We start from the raw sequence: 23,628 nt of genomic DNA, 5'->3' as shown, positions 1-23,628 counted from the left end.
TACAAGCTGTGTGATTGGCTACTTCCAACCCCTTCAGCCAATAGCATGTTGTCTTGGGAGAGAGAGAGAGAGAGAGAGAGAGAGAGAGAGAGAGAGAGAGAGAGAGAGAAGGTGGACACTGTTTTATACAATACATATCATGATGATAATTGATCAATTTTGAGGGATTTTACTTTAACATTTGACTGATATTTTGCTGTTTTTACATTAATTTCAATATCTAAAAATTAGTAAATATGAAGTTTTCATAATAAAACTAATATTGCAATGCTTACCTGAACACCTGACTTTGCCCTGGTCACTGACCAGCCCGAACTATATCCTCATAAAATTTACCCACAAAGTGAGTAATTAACTGTCAGCGTTACCAACGCTACAGGCAAAAATCTGTCAAATGAGTTACCTGAAGGTACCGTTGACAACACTGCTGCAAGTACCGGCTGACAGAGGCCCACATCCCCAATTGAGTCACTCACTATCAAAATTTGAAGTGGGGAGGAGGGTGGGAATCATTCAGGTGTTCAGGTTAAGTATTACAATATTAGTTTTATTATGAAAACTTCATATTGCAATACACTCCCTGAACACCTGAATTAGCCTGATTAACAAAATTTTAATGGAAGTGGGATCAATCTAATTCAGCCCGACCTGTCAACAGAGAATAAGCAGGTAACTCATTATCAACCATACTAGATGATAATCTATCCTCTAACTTCTTGAATAATTCTGGCTCTAAAGCTTCCTTATCTTCTGACTGTAACCCTACAGCTGGACCTGACCTGCGCTTACTCTTCGAGGCTAAAGATTTTCTGTGTTTTATATCATCCTCCATTTGATCCACTGACCAAGAGCTACATTCATCACATCTTTGACTGATATTACACTGAACCTTCCTACATACAACACAAACAGAATGTCAGTTGTGTTTGAGGGTACTTATCCTACACTCGCAGGACGTGCAGAATCGATGAGCGGCAGAATCTCCGGCAGTAGGAGGCTCGGTCGTCGAAGTTGTAGGTGCAGTGGAAGCCGCGGTGCTAGCAGATGGCGACGTCTTTTTGTCTGATTTATCCATTTCGAGTCCAAAGTACCGAACCAAAGTCAAAGTCAGGAGAGAAGTCCAAAACCAGTCAAAAAAGCATATGTCCAGAAGAAAAGGCGTTGCAAACAGTCCAAAATCGTAATCCGATATCCAAAATCTTTAAATGGAGGTCAGGGTAAATGACCAAAAGTTCATGTGATGTGGGACACACCCACACAGCACGGTGAACTAATAACAGTTGGGGATGTCGGCCGGTATTTGCAGTAGCGTTGTCAATGGCACCTTCAGGTAACTCATTTGACAGAATTTTGCCTGTAGCGTTGGTAACGCTGACAGTTAATTACCCACTATGTGGATAAATTCTATGGGGATATAGTTTGGGCTGGTCAGTGACCAGGGCAAATTCAGGTGTTCAGGGAGTGTACTGCAATCATTTATTTATCATACAAAAAAAAAAGATACACGTTACATTTGCATAAAAATTCTCTCTCTCTCATCTCAGTGGGAGAGAGACAGAAAGATGTCAACATCGTTTTTTTATTTAGTACAAAATACCATGACACTGAGGGATTTCACTTTAACATTTGATTGATATTTTGCTGTTTTTACATCAAAATTAATATTTGAAAATTAATAAATAATTCATTTATCATAAAAAATGCATTTACTCATGAAAATAAAATGAAAATACGGTAATTAGTGAATATTGCTTCACGAAAAATTACACAAATTAGTGAATTTTCCGTGAATAATTTGGGGATAAGTGCCACGGAAAAATCTGTGAACAGGTGAAGCAGCAAATCTTAAACTACGAATAGGTGGGGGTCGAATGTATGCGTATATGTATATGTACAATATATGAATATGTACATGTATATATATACAGGCAGGCCAGGCCCCTATTAACGGCGGGCTCGGTTAATGGCAATCCGGTTTTATGGCGTTTGTCTAGCGACGAAAATCTGCAATTTTCGGCGTCAAAAATCGCTGATTTCCACTTATCAGCGCCGATAATTGGGTACGGGCGCCAATACATACCTAACAGAGGCACCGATAAGCGGAAAATCGGCACTTTTCAGCGTCGATAAGGGCGAAAATCGCCAAAAAAGCACCGGAAATCGCTGATTTTCGGTTAGTGGCGATTTTCGGTTATCATCACACCCCCAGAAAGGAACCTCCGCTGATAACTGAGGACTGCCTGTACATATATATATATAATCAGTTTCTAAGAATGAGAAAAACCAAATTCTTGACCCACCTCAAACTTTACAAACACCCAAACCACGAGCTGGTCTGGGTGGTTACAACTGCTACAACAACCAAGCAGTTCCTCTTGATTCGCAATTTCTATCATCTTCTCATTACTGCATTCATATAATGGACAACTGTAGAAACTGAAAAGAGCAAAATGTTAAACATTAACAAAATGCTGAAATGAAAATCTAGTAGTTTCTCTAAAAATTGTATAAGTTCTAAATTATGGTATGGGGTAAAAGTTTTGAATACACCATAAATAAATACCATTCTCAGTATTAGTAACTACCACTATCCTTAAAAACCCTTGGTATATACAGTATAATCAATATGTGAAAAAAATTTCACCTTATTTTAATTTTTTGCTCTTTAATTAGATGAAAAATACCTATGTTTTGCTACGGTATATTATTCAGTGATAGTTCTAACAAGCAAACTGCAAACGCAGACACTAAATGAAAAAAATAAATGTGCTCAGTTTTAGTGTAATTTTAATGTACAGTAATACAAGTAAACCTTCCAAGGCTAAAAACAAGTAAACAAAATTGTCTTGATAGAAATACATCTACACCTACAAGATTTCTCTCAGGGTAGTATTTCAACCTTTCAGAGTCCCAAGTTTGAGTTACCTAAATTGAAAGGACACTCCCTTTATTGCTTATATAAAATACTCTAACTCTAACTTGACTATTTAGCCAAAATTCCTATATTTTTATTGAACTGTTCCTAAAGTTTTTTTTATAAAAACACATATAATACATAACAGCTCCCTAGAAATTAATATCTGGCAAAAAACAAACTGTAAGATTCTAACAAAAATTTTAAAAATATTTACATCCAAGACTTATCTACTATGGCTGAAATTACAGAAGTCATACAAAATGGCCCCAATTATAAAAGGTGGCCATTTGCCCTTCAAGATTCTGATAGAATTATTTCCAGCCAATTAAATTTTCAATCCTTGCTATCTGGACAATACACTAATGACGTTATCTTTACAAATGTTTTATATAATTTAACTCACCTTGACATTTCTATTTTTTTATTATTTTTCTATTTTTTGATCATACAACAACAAAGGACAATTACATGGGTTCACCTCCAAAACCATCATTACACCAAAAAAGTTATAGTTACAGCAGCCAGCAACATCATAATTGTTTTAATGTCAGCTTTTCCCCCTAATGGGGAGATGTGAAATGCTCCTCCTGCCTGAATGCCTATTAGATCTGCCACACTCGACCTCTATCCCCTTTTTCCATGACTTCTTGGGCATTCCTACCAGTTTTGTCCTGCTACATACATATCTACTGTTTTTCTGACCAACCTCAATCCAAATGTCCAAACCATCTCAATCTTTTATCTTCCTGTTTTTTTTAGCTTTTTCATATCATATCTCTCCTAATTCCTAATTCATGATACAATCTCCCAATGTACTCTGGCCATGAATCATAAGATAATATAATTTCACCTTCCTAAAATCTACTGCATTTTCCTGGCTAGAATCACAATTTCTACAGCATGAACTGGTAAAAGCTGTAAGTACCTACTGTAAGTGTGAACTCTCTACTAACAGAATGATCTTATTTGCCAGTGGTCCAGCACGCCATCTCTATTTCTCCAGACTGCAGCTCCTCTCTTTCTTACTGTTTTCTTAACTCCTATTTCACAGCTACTCCTCACTCTTCCCCATTTGCTTTTGTAATACGTTTAAGGCTTGAAAACTTCTTCCTCCTTGTATACTATAAAAACCTGAGCACCTCTTGTGATACCATCTGTTACATTCAGTACACAGTCCAGTACTGTATTGAATTTACTCACAATTTTTCCACAACCACCACATACTAACCTTCCTGATTGTACGTCTCCCTCTGCTTCCTTTCCAGTCACCATAAGCTTTGTTTTATTTACCTTAATTTTCAGTACTTTGCTCTCCCCTCCTATACCCATATGCATCAGAGTATGATTTGCCAGACAAGTTTTGCCATTTGGTAATACAGTGTTACCTTGGTATCCAAACAGCTCTCAACTAACGCAAATAAGTATTCAAATGCTTTGTCTGAGTAAAATGAAAAAATCCCTCAGGTGTTGTCCATCTGGTCAGTGCTTGGCTGAACAAACATGACCAGCTATATCACTTATGAGATGAGCACGTCATGTGTGTGTAGTCAGTTTACCATTTGTTTCACTCAGTGCACAGCTCCATTAAAGTTTCTTGCGTCCGTTTTTTTGTAATTTTTTTTCATTCTTGGCATAATTAAGCCACATGGGGACTAAGAAGGTTAGAGAAATAACAAGACAAAAAAGAAACACAAGACATAAAAACTATTGAGATTTAAAATAAACTCATAACAAGAGTTAAAACCAGTCTCTTAAGTTAAGTATACCTTAGTTTAACCAGACCACTGAGCTGATTAACAGCTCTCCTAGGGCTGGCCCGAAGGATTAGACTTATTTTACATGGCTAAGAACCAATTGGTTACCCAGCAACGGGACCTACAGCTTATTGTGGAATCCAAACCACATTATACAGAGAAATGAATCTCCGTCACCAGAAATAAATACCTCTAATTCTTCACTGGCCAGCCGGAGAATCGAACATGGGCCCAGCACAGTGCTAGCAGAGAACAATATCGACCCATCCAATGAGGAACTAAAGTTTCTGCATCACTGATCTGCCTAGGGGGTTTCGTTAGCCAATATCTACAATTTCCTCAGTATTAATGCATATAAAATTTCCTCAGTATTAAAGCATAAAGAGGCCATCAAAGGAGCTGATGTTGCTAAGGGAGTGAAAGCTAATGCAAAACAAAGGTCTCCAACAACTGAAGCTGCTGAAAATTTGTTACTAACATGGATAATGCAAACCAGACTGCTGGTGATAAGGTTATGAGGCCATCATTTGTGAATAGGCAAGATTACCACATGCCAATCTCTTGAAAAACACTCCTGGAACAAGTGCAGATACAGGTAATCACATGAATTCATGGGTATTTTTGAGAAATTTAAGAGATGTGGCATATGCAGTGTGGTGAGGTGTGGGGAGGATGCCAGTTGCGACAAAGATGCTGCCAAGAATTGTTAAAAAAAGTTTAAGGACTATGTAGAGGTTGAGAATTTTGTTCCTCCAACAAGTGTTCAGTTATGATGAGACAGGCTTACTCTGGGAAAAAAAATACCAAACAGACCTATATCACTCAAGAGAAATCATTAGCAGAACACGAGCCAATGAAGGGCAGACTTAATCTTTTCCTATACTGGGATGAAAGTGGGGATTTAAAACCGAAGCCTTTTTAACACTCAAAAAACCTGAGGGTTTATATGAAAAATAATGTTTTGAGGATTAAGTTGAATGTGATGTGAGGGGCTGATATTAGAGCTTGGGTAACCAGACAGTTTTTTTGCTGGTTGGGTGAATAAAGTGGTTGGTCCTAGCGTCAAGAAATACCTTGAGAAAAAACAATTGTCATGGAAGGTCCTTATTGTGCTAAACAATGCACCTACTCATTCTCCAGGTCTGGGGGCCAAGTTCTTGGAAGAGTTTAACCTCATAACAGTGAAGTTCTTGCCCTATAAGACGACTTCTCTCATCCAGCCCATGAACCACCAGGTCACCTCTAATTTTAAGAAACTACACCAAAGCAATATTCCAGGGTTGCTTTGAAACTACCTGTTACAAAACTGACTCTCTGAGAATTCTGGAGGAACCACTTCAATATCCATCATTGCATAATCCTTACAAAGCCCTGGGAAGGGATGTCTCATACAGGACCATGGACTTTGTCTGAGAAAACTGTAGCCAGATGTTGTAACAGAAAGGGACTTGGAAAGCTTGAGACTGAGCCTGTTGGAAGGATATTATCTCTAGGAGAGTCCATGGGCTTAGAGGTCAGTGGCAATGCTGGGGAAGAACACAAAGCAGAGCTCACCAGAGAAGAACTGCATGAATTTTAGAAGAGGAGAGAAGGATGTCCCTGGTTCTCTTATAAGAGAAATGTGTGCAAAATGGGGGAAGTGTAAAGTTTGCTTGAAAAATATCACCTTGACAAAGCTGCAGCAAACTGCGTTAAAAATCTACTGAATGAAGTAGCTATATTTCACTTTAGGAACATTTTAAAATGAAAGGAAAAAATCATTGACAGGATTTTAGTGAGATAGAAACCCAGTGAGTTTGGCGATAATAGTATATTTTACCTGCCACTTCCATGGAAGGGAACTCTCCTTCCAAGCAATAACATCTCTTCATCTTCCACATCACCTCCACATATGCCATCAACTCTCCAAAGTAAGTGACAATAAATTTTTTATTTCATATATAATTTAGGTTTTTTGTATGAATTCTGCATGCTAAGCTTGTTAAATTAGTTAAAATACTTTAAATTTTTACATTTTGGGGCCTGGAATGGATAATCCAGTTTACATTATTCCTTTTGGGAAAAACTGTTTAGTACTCGGACAGCCTTCTGGAATGAATTCAGTCTCAGTACTTTAGTACCAATGTAATTCAAATGGCTAAACATACATGTATAAAATTGGAAGGCCCAATTCTCTGAGGAGACTAATTTAGTGACTTATCCAAATACTGTCACAAATTTGGTCATTGGTGCAAAAACATTTTCATAATCTAAGTATGCAAATATGCAAACATATAATTATGTATCCAACCCAAGTTCTATAAAAGCTTGTAAAATATATATCTACAGTGATACCTTAGTGTTCATTATTGGCATAAAGATCTTTGTTGGACCAATCCTGCAATATTGCATTAGCTGCCCATGCCAAGGGATCTGGAACTGGTGAGCAGGAGAGAGGAAGTCAGTGATTTCTGGAGGATGCGAACAAATCTATCACTGGTTTTCCCCAGAGCTTCCACAGATCCAGGCAAATCAACTGGTCTAATGTCCATTCTGTGAAAAGGATCTGTCTTTGACGACTCAATTCATCTGCAAGAACGTTGAGTCTTCCCTGAATAAAACGCATTCACTTAAGTTTTGTTCTAGTGCGACCAAAAAAGAAGGTCCCTTGCCGCTTTGTACAGGGAGAAAAAGTGGATTCCTCTTTGTTTCTTGATGTACGCCAGTGCCGTTGTGTTGTCTGAATGCACTACTACTATCCTCTGAAGCGAAGCACTGTAGGGCCAGAAATATTGCCTGTAGTTCCTTCACATTGATGTGCCAGTTTTGCTGTTCCTGGGACCAGGTTCCTGGCACTTCTTTTAATCACAAAAGAGCTCCCCAACCAACGTTCGGCACGTCTGAAAAGAACTCTAGGCTGGGGTTGAGGATGAAGAAATTTCCTTTTGATAGCCTCTTCCTGGAATTCCACCAAGGCAGATCCTCCTTAATTTCCATCGTTATCGGGAACACAAACGAGTCTGGAAACTTTTTCCTGTTCCAGCTGACCTCCCTTGGGCTACCAGTATGCCTCCTCCCAGGTAGTGGGGAGTATGGCAGGGAATGGCGCCTAGGAGAATCAGCAGGACAAGCAGCTGCCTCCTCCACTGACACTGATGCCCGTAACTGGACCACTGTACTCACTACCAGATTTAAACGTTGCTCAAACTTATTCTCAAGGATGGCACCAGACGCATGAGATGTGGTGCTGTGAGCTCTATATGAAGAGGAGCTCCGGCACTATAGGGCACTCGGGCACAACTGAATGTTCAAGTGCTATTAGGCGGTCAGGCACTTAACGGGAGCTATGGAAGCAGACAAAAAGAACGCTCATACACTGATGATCCGCTTGGCACCAAAACTGGCCATCCACCACCAGAAGTTCAGGAGACACCCAGAAGACAAAAGCACAAGGCTGTTCCACTAGAAATAAGGTGTGGGCTATACTCCTGCTCCCCGAGAAGCTCATAGGGGAGTGGAGAAGAGAGAAGATCATCAGAAAAAATGCCTCTTCAATGGCCGCTATTCATTGGTAAAAACACCATCTGTGTTTTTCTACACTGAACTATCACTAGAAAATATGATATCTCTACAGATGTCTGTCCCACGGCTGTCTGTCGACACCTGCGGACAGCAGACTCAACTGAGGGGCAGCTATCCGGGGGGCAAAACTCCATCAGACTCCTATGGACTTACAGTATGCCTCCTCCCAGGTGTAGGGGAGTCTGGCAGGAACTGGTTTAGAAGAGCTGATAGAGCCAGATAGCCACCACCTTCACTACACATCCAGAAAGACGCCTTTCCAGGCTGTCTGTCGATACCTGGGACCAGCAACAGGGTCGACTGAGGGGGCGAATACCCGTGTGTAACCCCCCGACCTCCCTTGGACTTCCAGCATGTCTCCTCCCCAGTTATATGGGAGTATGACAGGAACCTTTGTCTAGGATAATTGAGGGACGAGTAGACACCTCCTCCACTGCACAACATTTCACTGTCACAAGGTTAACATCTGTTAACCTAAAACAAGACTGGCAATGGCATGAGAAGGAAGCGAGGGAGCCAGGCGTGGGAGCAAGTGGATAAAATGGGCAGGAAGGTTAGCAGCAGGAGAGAGATGGCTCAGATGGCGTCAGGATCCCAGTAACTGGTGCCAAGCGCCTGAGAGCGGACGCCAAGGCTCCAGAGAGTGAGCCCCGAGCACCCGAAGCGGGCGCCTAGTGCCTGATAGCGGGTGTCTAATGCCCGATTGCGGACGCCAAGCGCCTGAATGCTGGCGCCGAGCGTTCTGCAGTTGGTGGCCGTCGAGCCAGTAGAAAAAGATACGTCTTGTCCAAAGGGGAGAATAGGAGGGCCAATCCCTGAGACAGAGTGATGCCTTTTGAAGTAAAGGAGCACCAAAGGTCTCTCTTCTTAAGAATACCCATGGTGTACTATCAAGAATGCTTCTGTCAATACAGGAAAGTACTGACAAGAGATATGACGAGATCTCTTCAGGTAGCAAAGAACACTCTAAGTTTATGCGCCAGAGCGCCCACTGCCCAGTCAAGGAAGTTCATACACTTCGAATACCTTAAAAATATTTTTAATGAGGTGCGCAAGTTCCAAAGGCCAAGAACATAATTTTGGCTGAGGAGAAAGCTCATCTCCTAGTCGAGTCAATATGGCCGGAGAAGTCTCATTGAGAGGAGGCAGAGACTCCCAGGGAAGGAGCTTCTCCGGTCGCATAAAACATGTAGCTTGACCTGGACAATTTGGAAGGAAGGAAACAAAAATTGCTTTGCCTTGTTCCCTCTTCTCAGAAAACAATCTTCTACTTCCTCCAGTGCCTTCCTTGCTGAAGAGGAAAGAACTAACTTTGGTAATTTTGAAGGAACAACTGAGGGGACTCCCATAAAGAAAGTCGAAGCAGGAATGGAGGGAATAGCTGCCGAGAAGAAGCTTGGATAGGTTGCTAGCAAGAACCATAACAGCGCAGAGTATGCCGATGAAGGCGCATCTTGATCTGGAACAACCTCTTCCTCAGAAGAGACAGGAGAAGGCAATACGTCCGCTGTTGTCTGAGCTGTAGGGGGAGCCTTCTGAGGCAAACTAAGAATATTATCCAGTTTGCTCTGAATTGGGTCAACTGCAGGAGGAACAATGTCCGAAACAACACTACAGGCAGTCCCCGGTTACCGGCGGGCTCGGTTAACAGCGATTCGGTTTTATGGGGCTTGTCTAGCAATGAAAATTGGCAATTTCCACTTATTGGCGCCAATATTTGGGTATTGGCGCCAATACACACCTAACAGATAACTGAAAATCTGCGCTTTTTGGCACCGATAACCCCCGAAAATCGCAGAAAAAGCGCCAAAATCGCCGATTTTCGGTTAGCAACAATTTTCAGTTATCATCACACCCTCAGAAACGGATCCCCGCTAATAGCCATGGACTGCCTGTACTATGAAGCGGTGGAGGAGCGGGTGCCAATGGGCGCTCGGGAGGCACTGTAGAGACGGGAGCCAGTAATGAAACCTGTTGGTGAACGGGCGCCAATGGATGCTCAATCGCAAACGGGAGCTTGGACGCTTCAATGCTAGTTGCTGGCCACTCGGGCGCTGATTGTAGAGACGAAGGTGCTGGGTGCACAACTCCTGATGCAGTAGCTCCTTTATACGATAAAGAACGTCTCCATGCCACAAGGCAGCTCGGTGCCAGTTTACGATCGTCATCTGAAGAAACAGAAAAGAATTGTTTGGGGCTATCCCAATGACTACATGATGGGTGCACTGAATCCCTGCCCTTCTTGCAAGGAACAGGAGAAGAAACTTCAAACTCCACTGCACGTCGCTTCAGCAGGCGTGACTTGTCTGCATAGCACTGTGCATGTCTGGGACTCAAATCCTCGCAGCTGGAGGACATACAATGAGCACTCACTTGAAGGCCTTTCCAACGGCCTTTGGTTGCAGTCTGGGATTCATCAACAGACTGAACTGAGGGGGCGACTGCTCGGGGGCAGACTCCACCGACCTCCCTTAGGTTGCCAGTTTGACTCCTCCCAGGTGCTGGGGAGTATGTCAAGAACCTTGGCCTAGGAGAATCGGTGGGCTGAACAGCCACCTCCTCCACTACAACTGCACTTGCACTGGGCGCCACGGGGCGCCTTTTAACTCGAAGTGAGTGTCGATTTTCAACTCCAGACTGACAATGATGTTGGGTCGGAAACATGAGAGCCAGGTAAAGGAGAGGGTTGCACAGGTGGAGGAGATGGAATGGGATCGGAAGAAATTACAGGAGCAATTGCATCCGACTTAGCGGATTAATCCTGACTAGCTAAAGCTTTACTAGATTCTCTAGCCAAAGCTTTCCTCTTCCTATATCTAGCTAGTTTCTTGATATGTGCATCTAAAGTCTTCCACTTCTTAACATTCCAGTCATTACACTCCCCACAACACAAATTTACTGAACATGTTTGTCCCCTACCTGGAATACAAACCACTGTGCGAGTCATAAGATTCTTTAGTTAGTCTAGTATTGCAGCTTTTGCTGCAATACCTAAAGCTAGCACTACTAGTGTCAGATATCCTAGAAAAGTTTAATACAAGTCCAAAAAATGGGCAGAGAGTTGTCAATCAATGATCAAAATTCACCTAACACTATGTTAATTATGCCAAGAGGCTGCGAAATTAAATACTTCACCAATTGAAGATAAGTCAAACAACCAGCAAAGTATAAATTAAAAAATTTGAGCTGCTGCCAACCACAGTCCTTCAACCACAGCTGGCAGAAACAAATTGAAGCTCTTTGCTATGTTGTACCTTCTCTTACACCCGAAAGTGGGCGGGCCATGTCGCCATAACCGTAACAAACTAGCAGACCTGCAATTTCAAAATTTTGAGCTGCTGGTTAAAAGACACTAATGGCTATAAAATTACTGGGTAAGTTACTTATATAAAATCTTGTGATTTGTACAGTTTTTGAGCATAGGTCTATGTGAGGTCTGGGTTATACTGATGAGACAAATCATAATCACTGAAAGCTAATCATTCGTTTGTGTTTGATCTGGGTAGATTGTTTGATACAACCTTGTCATTCATATGCCTGTGTTGGATATTATGAATACAAATCGATGAGTTTATGATCTATATTAAAAGAGACAAGGTTTCTTTATCTATATACTGTATACATACAAATACTTTATTGGAGAAATAGTTTGATATTTATCACAATAAGCCAACAATATCAAAAATGTTGGTAACAGCCACTCACATACTACCAATGCGCATGTGCCATATCTTCACCCATGAGTGAACAGATGAAATAAAACTGACTATAGCATTGTTACTCAGGAGGCTGATATATGCAGCTGAGCTGGTGCTTGAAGAAGAATCAGAGGAAGAGTTTGTAACATCTTGAAAACAGAGAATACATAACAGAAGACTAAAAATCAACATATGCAAAATGAAACTTGAAGGAATTACTCAAAAAGAAGTGAAGGAAAAAGTACCTGGGTGCCACAGGAGGGGTACTGGATTGAATGTAATAATATGTACAGAACTGAATGTTACAGATGATACTAGGACTGAAAAATATACATGGTATATGGATTTTTTGACACATGGAATATACATTACATGAAGAGCAAAGAGAAGAGAGGAAGGTGCAAGATCATGTGGTGGAATGAAAGTGTTTGAGGACATACTGGGTTTGTGAAGGCTGTGCTAGTATGTCAGTAAAGAAAAAAGTAGCATCTTGCATGAAATGGAAAGAGACTACAAGACTATTGGCATATGAGCATCACATTAGTAAAAGGAACAAAAATTTATGATGCATGCATTTAGCTACTATAGCCCTAAACAACAAAAAGACAATACTGAAATCTTGTGTCAAGAGGCTAGGAAATAAAAAGATCCCAAGGATGAAGTCAGTTCATTATAATTTGCATTTACCAGAGTGGTGTGGAATTGTTTTTGTCCCGAAGTAATGTACTGATATAAACAAAAGTTGACCATCACAAATTGATATCATATGCAAAGATAAAAAAAACATTAAACTGCAATATCATAACTCATCTGGACCCTGAAAATCTTCCCAAGGTTAGAATCACCCATGAACTTCACAATGGAACACCTAGATGTGTGCTCCTATATTTAGGTATCTTCATCTAACATCAGGCGGGTCTTCGTGATAAACTTTCTTGATGTAATCTAAGAAAAGTCAACAGTAACATGTATCCTTGAGCACAAAAAATTACACAAAGTAGATCGCCTCACCCATCACAGAAAAAACAAACAAGACAAATCCATTATGTACCACCTTCCCTTACAGAACTTCAAGGGCTTCACACATTAGTGAGGAATCATAATAAAAACTAAGATTCCTTTTAGAATAGGCTATATCATAAGACATTAATCAGGGTGATGGCTTGATAGTAAGTAACCAGATTAATTTGGTGAAAAAAAGGAAAAAAACAGTAACCAACATAGCAACTCACTGTATGAAATAAATAGCTCTGATCAAAATATTGCTAGCTGTATTTGCTAGGTAAATGTGAACTGTACTTTTGTCTTTTCCTGTACTTTCCCAAACATGATTCCTAATGACAATTTACATTCATACACTACTTACTAACCACTGCTTTTGGACACTGACAATTACTCAAGTTTCCTAATCTTTACACTACTTTTGACAATAAATAACCACTTTACCTACTGTCTTTCTTTATAATAATAATTACAAATAAACTGAGAATACTGCTAATAGATATCTGGAGACATATGAAGTGACAACTATACATGCTTTATTATGCCTGACATTCTTGAACTACAGCATTACAAAACTTACATAAAAGCTTATATACTGGGCCTATGGGTCATTGGAAGAAATTTATAAAATTAACTGTAATGATACATAGGTAACAGAGTACTACTACTCCACTTTTACAGGCTTCAATTTTTCATGCTTCATTTTGTCATGGATTTTTGTGGAACATATCTTTCAATTTTACCTAGGAACTTTCACCAATTCACAAATTTTTCTATGGGCTCTATCTCTAAAATGAGCACTAATTCACCTTTTTTACTGTGTATTCACTAATTAGTGTATTTTTTCATTACAGGATATTATTTACTGAGAGAGAGAGAGAGAGAGAGAGAGAGAGAGAGAGAGAGAGAGAGAGAGAGAGAGCACTAATTCACCTTTTTTACTGTGTATTCACTAATTAGTGTATTTTTTCATTAAAGGATATTATATACTGAGAGAGAGAGAGAGAGAGAGAGAGAGAGAGAGAGAGAGAGAGAGAGAGAGAGAGAGAGAGAGTGTGTGTGTGTGTGTGTGTGTGTGTGTCTAAGCACAGCATAAATGGATTCTGTAAAGGAAATAACATTTTTCATATTGGTATTTTGCTGTGTTTTTACATTAAAGGATGTATACTGAGAGAGAGAGAAACTGTGGTTTGTTCATACGCAGCACAAACCTGGGTCTTAACATTACGATAAATCTTCTGGCGCCAGCTGGAAACTGGTACAAATAAAAATAAGAATCGTTATGCATGGAATTGGTGGCATCAGGCATCCGTCACGGAGATGAGATGGGAAACGGTCAGCAACCTTATCTCAACCCTGTGACTTCTCAGTTTTCTTCTTACTGCCACTGAGAGGTTGTTTCTTTCTCTTCTTCCTCTCCATAGCCAATTGTTTTTGCCTTTGCCCAGGTTTCTTTGTGTTTTTGTGTTCAGTGTTTGTTTAGAGTGTGTGTGTTTTGGTTTTTATCATGCAGTCCCAAAACCCAGCTAAAAGTTCTCATAAGCCTCAGAGAAAATGTCCTGGCATAGGCTCCTATCCTTGCTCGCATTATATGGCTTCCTTTGAGACTGACCCCCATTCAACTTGTAGTAGGTGCAGATCAAATGATTGTAATGTGTCTAACCCTTGCCCTCAGTGTCGTTCTTGGCTTCCTGTGAAGTGGAAGAGATTTGCCATGAAGAAGCAGCACAAGAGGAAGTCGGAGGCACCATTTTGGGAAGGATTTTCTCCTCCTTCGACGGATGTTTCTCAGGTTCCTCGTTCTGCTTCTCCTTCCTTGTCAGGTTTGTCTCCTTCCTTTTCTTCCACTGATTCATTTTTGGAAATTTTGGGGGAAGGTTCTCCTCTCCCCATGAAACAGAAGACCAGCTATTCTTCATAGCCTTCAGACCACGGCCATGTTTCTCTTGCTCACGCATGTGTTCCTGTGGGAAATGTGTCTCGTCCGTCAACCTTTCGCCATCAAGAATCTTGTGCTGAGAAGGACTCTACAGTTGTTCCATCTTCTCCAATGCATCCTGTTCAAGTTAGGAGAAAGGATGACAAGACTCCAATCAAGAAATCCTGAGTGGTAGTGGTAGAAGTCCTTTTAGGCTTTCGTCTTTGTTCCAAATCATGGTCGCCCAGCAGAAATCGTGATTCTTCTCCTGATTCCCTCGGATGCAGACGTGTGAATAGACACAGCTGTGTAGATTGGGACGGATGTACTGTACAACTAGCCACCATGTAGAGATGGATACAACTGTGGTTCTTCATCTGACTAGCTGCTTTGCCCTTCTCACTGTGTTCCTGATCGCGATCTTCAGGAAAAGATGACTGCCGTTGTTCATCTTCCCTCATCCGCAGCCGTCGTTCACCTTTCTGCATCCACGGCCGTCGTTCGCCTCCCAGCATCTGTGGCCTTTGTTCGCCTTCCCACCTCTGTGGCCCTCGTTCGTCTTCCAGCGTCCACAAACGTGGGCTACAGGATGAAGCATGTCCGTCATACGAGAAAGGGTCTTAGCATCTCGAACCCGTGATCGAGACCTTTCTCTTCCATCTACTTCAAAACTTCAAGCTCCTATTAGGATCTGACAGATCTTATGCTCCAGTTCAAACCTCTGCGAATCCTCTGGAAGAGGCAGACAGGGATCCTTGTGTCCAGGAGGCAGAGGATTTGGAGAATCAGGAGTTTCTTCCTTTTTATGAAGAGGTTATTGGTCTCATTCGTGAGTTCCATAATCTTTCTAAAAAGACTGTGGGTCCTACAATCGTTCCGACAGGAACAGAAGCCTTGCTGGGACCAAAAGGACTTGAAGACATCTTTTGAGTTGCTCTGTTCCAGTCACGCTGACTCAGTACTCAATCACGTATAAGTCCTTGATTTCGGGACGGGATAACTCCCTTTGTTCTGGCAGATTGTTCAAGTTTCTCCCTCCTCCTCTACTTCACCACAGGGAGTGTTACGCAACTCCTCTCATGCCTCTTCTGAGTAGACAGGTCAACTCTGATATCGTCCGTCTGAAGCCAGGTCTGATCGTGGATCAGGTCAGAGCAGAAGGTTCTTCTCTCTCTCTTTCTTGGCTGGATTTGTGGTCTTCAGCTGTTGAAAAGATTTCTTCTTCCCCTTCGTCATGAAATAAAGTCAACAGTTCAGCTTACATCAGATTGTTGCAATCTGGTGCTAAGGCTATTTCCTACCTTACCCATCTGACTGCTAATTTGTGGGCCAATATCCTGCTGATGAGGAGAGACGCAGCCCTTTCCAAAAGTGGCTCAGTCTGTCAGTGTCGATTCCTCGTTATCCTTGAGGAATGGCAATATTCTGGACTCCCAGCTGCTTTTCCCCAAGGATCAATTGGATGCAGCTGTCGACAGGTGTCAAGCCAACAATAATGATCGTCTCGTCCAACAAGCAGTGAGTAAAGCAGCAGCTCCTTCTCGTTCAAATGTTCTAAGGTAGAATCCGCAGCCTCCTCCCAAGAATCCTATAAGACCACCTTCTACGATCAAGATGTCTCAACCTGTTTTGTCAACGAAGAAGCCTTCCCAGCAACATCCCTTTCAGCCACGCTCTTCCAGACCAGGAAGGGAAAATAGGGGCAGAGGTAGGCGAGGTAGGCGATAAGAGTGGCCGCCCCTCTCCACTCTGTGCCACCAGTGGGGAATGCCTGGCGAGCCATTGGACTATGTGGCAGAATTACAGAGCAGAGCCATGGGTGGTAGATGTCCTTTGGGTAGGATATCTACTACCTTTTGACTTCCTCTTCCTCTCTCCAATTGTCCTCTCCCTCACCTCACTTACGAGCTCTCTGAAACACCTAGCTCTTCAAGAAGAAGTGAGGAAGATGATGGAGAAGGGAGCTGTAGAGCAAGAAAAGCATCCTTCCCCAGGGTTCTACAACCAAGTCTTCCTAGTCCCCAAAGCAACTGGCAATTGGAGGCCGATGATAGACCTATCAACACTGAACCTCTTTATCAGAAAGAAGAGGTTCAAGATGGAGACTCCTCGAACAGTCTTGGCAGCCGTCAGAGACAACTACATGCTGACCATAGATTTGAAGGACGCTTACTTCCAGATCCCTATTCCTCCCGGAAGTTTCTTCACTTCAGTCTTGGAGAATTGGTGTTCCAGTTCAAAGTCCTTTGCTTAAGTCTGACAACAGCTCCCCAGGTGTTCACAAGAATTTTCACCCTAGTGTCGACATGGGATCATGCTCAGGGAATTTGCCTCCTGAGATATCTCGATGACTGGCTGGTCTTGGAGAGTTCTCAGGAAAAGATGATTCGAGACAGGGATCGTCTTCACCAATTTGATGCGGCTTAGGCATCATGATAAATTTGGAAAAGTCCAATCTCCAACCCAGTCAGAGAATCCTTTACCTGGGAATGATCATAGACACTGCCTTGTTGAGAGTCTTCCTATCTGATCAGAGGATAGAGAAGTTCAGGGCAGTAGTTCCCTCCTTCCTATCTGAATGGAGCCAACCGGCTCAGCAATGGCATGTCATCCTAGGACTTTTGACATCGCTAGAGAAGCTGGTTCCTCACAGCCATCTTCATCTTTGTTCCCTGCAATGGAGGCTGAAGAAGTTTTGATCTCCATCAAGGGACTCTCCTCAGCCACAGGTCCCTCTGTTGACAGAGGTAAGAAGCAACCTTCTGTGGTAGTTGGACGACGAAAACCTGACAGTGGGAGTGCCTCTTCATTCGGCCCCTCTGGAGTTCCTCCTGTTCTCGGACACTTCTTCCAAAGGTTAGGGAGCACATCTAGATCTCCTGACTTCAGGTGTGTTTAGTCCTCAGGACAGGAAACTTCACATCAACGTGCTAGAGTTGAAAGCAGCCTTCCTAGAACTTCAGGAGTTTCAAGAAAGAGTGATAGGGCACTCCGTTGTTCTGATGTCGGACAACACTACAGTGGTAGCTTATGTGAACAAACAGGGGGCTAGTGTCACGCCAACTTCACTTGATGACATTACAGTTACACCAGTGGGCTATCAACAACTCAGTGGACCTCATGGCCAGGTATATTCCAGGCAAGAGGAATGTAGTGGCTGACAAGCTAAGTCATTGGGGACAGGTTCTAGGGACGTAGTGGTCTCTGCATCAGGTGGTGGCAGACAGGCTTCTTCATCTGTGGGGAAGACCAATGATAGAACTCTTCGTGACAAGGTTCAACAGGAAGCTAGATGTCTACTGTTCAGTAGTTCCAGATATCTTTGCCGTGGTAGAGGATGCCCTTCAACATCCTTGAGACAACCTGGACGTATACATCTTTCCCCCTTTTGCATGAGCCGTCATGTCCTGAACAGAGTGATGATTTCCCAGAATCTCAGAATGACCCTTGTAGCTCCTTTATGGCCTCAAGCAGAATGGTTTCCAAATCTTATAAATGCTCTCAGCGGTTCCGAGAGAAATAACCCCTTGACACAATATTCTCTGTCAACCTCATGTACAGCAATACCAATAATCAGTAATATCCGTATCTTTTCACGGTTGGAGACTATCCAGTATCTCTATGAGCAAAAGGCTTTTCTTGCAGAGCAGCGACTCAGATGTCTGGTTACCTCAGATCTTCTTAAACCGTGCATCAGGGGAAATGGGCTATCTACTGTGACTGGTGTCGTAGACGGGGTTTCTCTCCATTCAGAACCTGTATCAGCGGACAACTGATTTTCTGATATTTTTCAGACCAGAAAAACACCTTTCTGTTTCTGCTATTATGGGCTACAGTGCTGCCTTGGGATTGGTTTTTGTTTGAAAGACATGGACCTAACTTCATCTTGGGACATCTCTATGCTGCTCAAAAGTTTTGAACAGTCTTGTTCTCCTAGAGAACTGAAACCTCCTACCTGGGATCTGTCTCTGGTGCTAAGTAGTCTCACGCAAGCCCCATATGAACCACTACGTCTGTCATCAGACAGGAACTTAACCCTCAATATGGTTTTCCTTTTAGCCTTGGCTTCTTCGAAGAGAGTGGGCAAACTCCATGGCCTAGCTTTTGATGTTGAACATACCAGGGGTTGGAAATCAGTCGAGTTTGAACTTGTCCCGGAATTTGTGGCTAGGACTCAAAACCCCTTGGTTCATGATGACAGGTTTACCTTCTTTTCCATCCCTTCCCTCAGGGATTTTGTTAACGACGATCCAGATAAATTGCTCCTTTGCCCCATCAGAGCACTGCGTTGCTATCTAAAACGGACCCGACATCTCAGACCAGGATGCCGCAGACTTTTTGTTAGCACAGGCTGGATCAAGAAAGAAGTGTCCAAGAATACTATTTCGTTTTGGCTTCATGAAGCTATTAGGTGCGCCTACCCCTCATCATCATTTTCTATTGCCAATACTGCGCATCCAAGCTCTGACAAACCACATTCACTTCCTTCTACCTGAGGGACCTTGCCCACAGGCCCTTGGACACTTTTTCCTTGGGCCTGGTGGCTGCTCAACAAGTTGTGTAGCTCATCCAGTGCCCCTAGTGGGACAGTTTTGTATCTTGCCTAAGATGATGGTGTGAAAGTGAGGATGACTGAGATGACTGGTCTCTTTTCCTTACCCCCTTTTTCCTTTCCAGAAGTCAAGTGGAGTGGTGACCAACAGGTGGGCAAGGTTTTCCCTTACCTGTCGGTAGTTAACCACCTTGTCAACAAGTTTGAATGGCCATTTCATGCTCATGCTCAAAGTAAAATCCTGTGTAAAGAACGATGGTTTGTATCTGTGTAGGAAATATCAGTTTTTCATACAAATCACTAAGTCACAATGCTTGGGATACTGCATGCTACCTCTTACATGATCTAAGATGAGTCACATACAATTGCATATTACCCTTTACAAAAAGACTTTAAAAAGAGGCTTGTGTCCTAGTGAGCTTAAATTCTGTCTTTCTTCAAGTATTTCAATCAAATCCTAGCCAAATACTGTATAAAATTTACACAGTGGGTTCACTGCACTACACCTACTACATTACACATTACAGGATAGATAGGTTTTCAATCGGGGTTGGTCATGTCGTGCTACACACAAAACAGTCCAATATAGGCCAGATATCAAAGGTACCAGATTGTTGTCCAAGCAAACTGCCTATTAAAAAAAGAGAATGGTGAGTGGAGATCACTAAGTCATGGTACATTCAAGACCACTGAATCAACCAGATCTAAAATACACGTCACAAGGACAAAGGCTGTGAGGCTGACACCGCATGCTACAAACGTGTAGGAGTAGGGTTGGCCACTTTGCACAAAAGGCAAACAAGTAAGGCAGTCAAATCCTGACCTGGTCCATGGTGCTATAGGAATGGCTGAAGGCAGGAGTGTAGCTAGAGAGGGAGGAGCATCTCCTGCCAGAAGAGAGAGCAGATTCACAACTGCAAGTATAACAGGACTGTCTATGCTTAGCATCAAAGGCTCCTAATCAAAAGCTCATAATCATGAGTTGCTAAAATGGAAAAACAAGAGCCACAGTGATGGATCTGTTCATCATTTAATAAATGTATAAAAAAGGGCTTTCAAGGGCTGCTTGGTTTTCAATTTCAATATGAATGACATTTTTAAACAATATTACTGCTGAGTTCTTTCCCCATCATAAAATCCATGGACATCACAAGTGCAGTGAGGACCAAAGGACATGGGTATTAAATGGCTGTGAGGAGAGACAGCAAAATGAATATCAACAATACCTGAAGAGCTATACCAGAAACTAAACACACTGCTAAAGCTAAAGAATCAAAAACGACATCAGATGAAGGCCCCCGAAGTTGAGAATAGTCTCTGCACAGATTACAGGTCAAGTGAGAACAAACACTTGACACTAACAAGCACTGCAAAGAATACATGGAACTCACTCATAACTAGCTAAGATCATCTCCTTCTTTCGACCTTATTAGTCCCACTGTATAGCAGGGTCGGCTGCTCAAGTCAACTTTCTCCATCTATTTCTATTCCTAGTATCTTCTTCCCCCATTCCCACCTCACCCATATCCCTCCTCACCACATCCATTCATCTGATCTGCTGATGCCCCACACTCCTCCTCCCCATCACTGGCATGTTCTTAGCTCTCTTGATTGGTTCCACCTCCTCTCTTCTTCTTACATGACCACAGTATCTCAATCAAGCTTCCCTAGCCTTCTTTACATTACATATACCACACATTCTTCTTATATCTTGACTCTCCCTCCTTTCCAGTAGTGATATTCCAGCAATCCATCTCACCATCCTCATCTCGGTTCTTTCCAACAATCCCTCCTCTTTCCTCTTGAGTGCCCAAGTTTCTGCCCCATATACTAGTACGGGCCTGGTAACTGTCTTATAGATCTTCATTTTAAGTATGCAACTTACCCAGAGCACTGGGTAAGTATACTTAAAACTTTATTTTATTATGAAAATGTCATTTTTAAGCATTAATGGCATTTTCTTGTCTAAAACAACTCCAGTTACTTCTCTCCATTTTAGCTATGCTTCTTTCACTCTCTGTCTCACTGCTTTCTCAGTATCTCCTTCTTCTGTTATTATTGATCCCAAATAGTTAAACTCATTGTTCTGCTTTAGCACTGTACCGTCTTCCACTTGAATGTTTACTTCTTCATGTCTTCTCTACTACTAGTCATTAGCTCTGTCTTTCCAATGTTCACTTTAAATCCTTTCCTTTCCATGGCTCCTTGCCATGCTAAAAACCTTTCTTGCAGTTCTTCTTCTGTGTCTGCTATAATGACTAAATCATCAACAAACATCAGATCCCATCATTCGTCGTTGTTCCTTAATTCTGATGTCAGTGTGTCTATAATGACAAGGAACAAGAATGGACTCAGAGCTGATCCCTGATGGAGGCCCACCTCCACAGATAATGTCTGTCTCCCCATATTTTGTTTGTACAGTGGTTCTTGCACCCTCATACATCATCTTCACTAACCTTACCAACTTTTCTGGTACTCCTTTCTTTCTCAGACACCAACAGACTATTCTTCTTGGTACCCTGTCATACACCTTTTCAAGATCCACAAAACAAGTAAACTTTCCTGTTTCCTTCTAGCTACTTCTCTTGGACTTGTCTTACTATAAAAATAGCATCCACTGTGCTCTTTCCTTTCATATATCCAAACTACTGCTCATGTATATCTTTTAGCTCTCTCAACCTTCCTTCTACTATTCTTTCTAGTATCTTGGATACATGCTCCAAAACCTTTATTCCTCTGTAGTTCCCACAGTTTGACACGTCTCCTTTTTGTTTATACATTTTAATCATCCAACTATTGCTCCAGTTCCTTGGCATTTCCTCTACATCCCAGATCTTTTCCAATACTGTGTGCATCCACTATTTGCCTAGATTTCCCAATGCTTTAATCATTTCCATTGTTACCTCTGACTTTCCTGCAGCTTTATTTACTTTTCCTTTCTTTATAGCATTCTCGGCTTCACTCACCCTGATATTTGCTATTGGTCCTTCTACTGGAGGAACATTTTCCAGTTCTTCACACTCATTATAATTGTTCAATAGTCAAGAAAAATAGTCTTTCCATCTTCTCCTGACTTCCTCTTCCTCAATTAAGATATTTCCATTTTCATCTTTAATAACTCCTACCTCTCCTACATCCTGCCTGTCTTTTCTTCTTGCTTCTGCAATTCTGTAGATTATCTTTTCTCCCTCCGGTGTTCCCTTGTTCTTATACCATTCTCTCCTGGCTTCTCCCTTTGCAATTGCTGCCACTCTCTGTTTCCCTCTTTGTCTGTCTATACTCCTCTCTTGTTTGGTGGTAGTTGTTATCTTCTTCCCACCCTCTTCTGGCTATACTCTTTTCCTTCACAGCTGTTTGAACCTCTTGGTTCCACCACCAAGTTTCTTTTTCCTGTTGCTGCTTACCACTTGTCCTCCTACACACTTCTGCTGCTGCTGGCACCACAATCTCTTTCATATCATCCCATATCTCCTCAGGCGATTCTGACATTCCACTCACATATCTCTCTTCTCTGGCACTTTCCACTTTACTTCTGAACTCTTTTGCCTTCTCCCCCTTCAGCTTCCAAGTTTTAATCCTCCTATTCCTGGCTGGGGCTTTTCTTTTCCTTATTGCTTTCAGCCTAAAATCTGCCACTACCAGTTTATGTTGTGCTACAACAGATTCATTTGGAATAACCTTACAATCCTTATTGATTTTCTTCACCTTCCTTCCTAACCAAAACATAATCAATTTGTGTCTCATTTTGTCCTTTTTTGTATGTTACCAGATAACTTCTCCTTTTCTCAAACTGAGTATTCAAAACTACCAGATTCATAGTTTCTGTTAATTCTAACAATCTCTCACCTTCCTGGTTTCTTCTTCCAAAACCTCTTCCTACACATATTCCTTCAAAGCCATCAGAACTCTCACCTGCATGGGCATTCATGCCCTCAGATAACACTAATAATTCACTTCTTGGAATTCTTTCAATATATTCTTCTAATTTTCCTCTGAATTCCTCCCTCTCCTCTTCACTACACCCTTGTTGAGAGGCGTATGCCGAGATGATATGCCCTACTCTCTTATCGTTCACAAACTTTAAGCCCATGAGCCTGTCACTGATATGCTGGACCTCTGTGACATTCCCCTGCAAATCTGGATGGAGAATAATTCCTACCCCATTTCTCCTTGTATCTTCCCCTGCATAGTAAACTTTACATCCTTCTCCAAGCTTTCTTGCACTT

At 41.9% G+C, this 23,628-nt stretch overlaps 1 protein-coding gene across 4 annotated transcripts in view; it reads right to left on the bottom strand.

The window, feature by feature from the left end:
* The window catches only part of LOC136853958 (endonuclease/exonuclease/phosphatase family domain-containing protein 1-like), a 185,585-nt gene that overhangs the window by 143,097 nt on the left and 18,860 nt on the right, over window positions 1-23,628 (bottom strand). For all 4 annotated transcript variants that reach the window (XM_067129877.1, XM_067129886.1, XM_067129859.1 and 1 more), the window contains exon 3: window positions 2,301-2,436. The gene's annotated coding sequence lies outside the window, so the exon portion shown is untranslated. The remainder of the gene's footprint in view (window positions 1-2,300; window positions 2,437-23,628) is intronic.

This window comes from Macrobrachium rosenbergii, chromosome 3 (assembly GCF_040412425.1).
Source record: "Macrobrachium rosenbergii isolate ZJJX-2024 chromosome 3, ASM4041242v1, whole genome shotgun sequence".
NCBI lineage: Eukaryota > Metazoa > Arthropoda > Malacostraca > Decapoda > Palaemonidae > Macrobrachium > Macrobrachium rosenbergii.
This window is presented reverse-complemented; position numbering and strand designations above follow the sequence as displayed.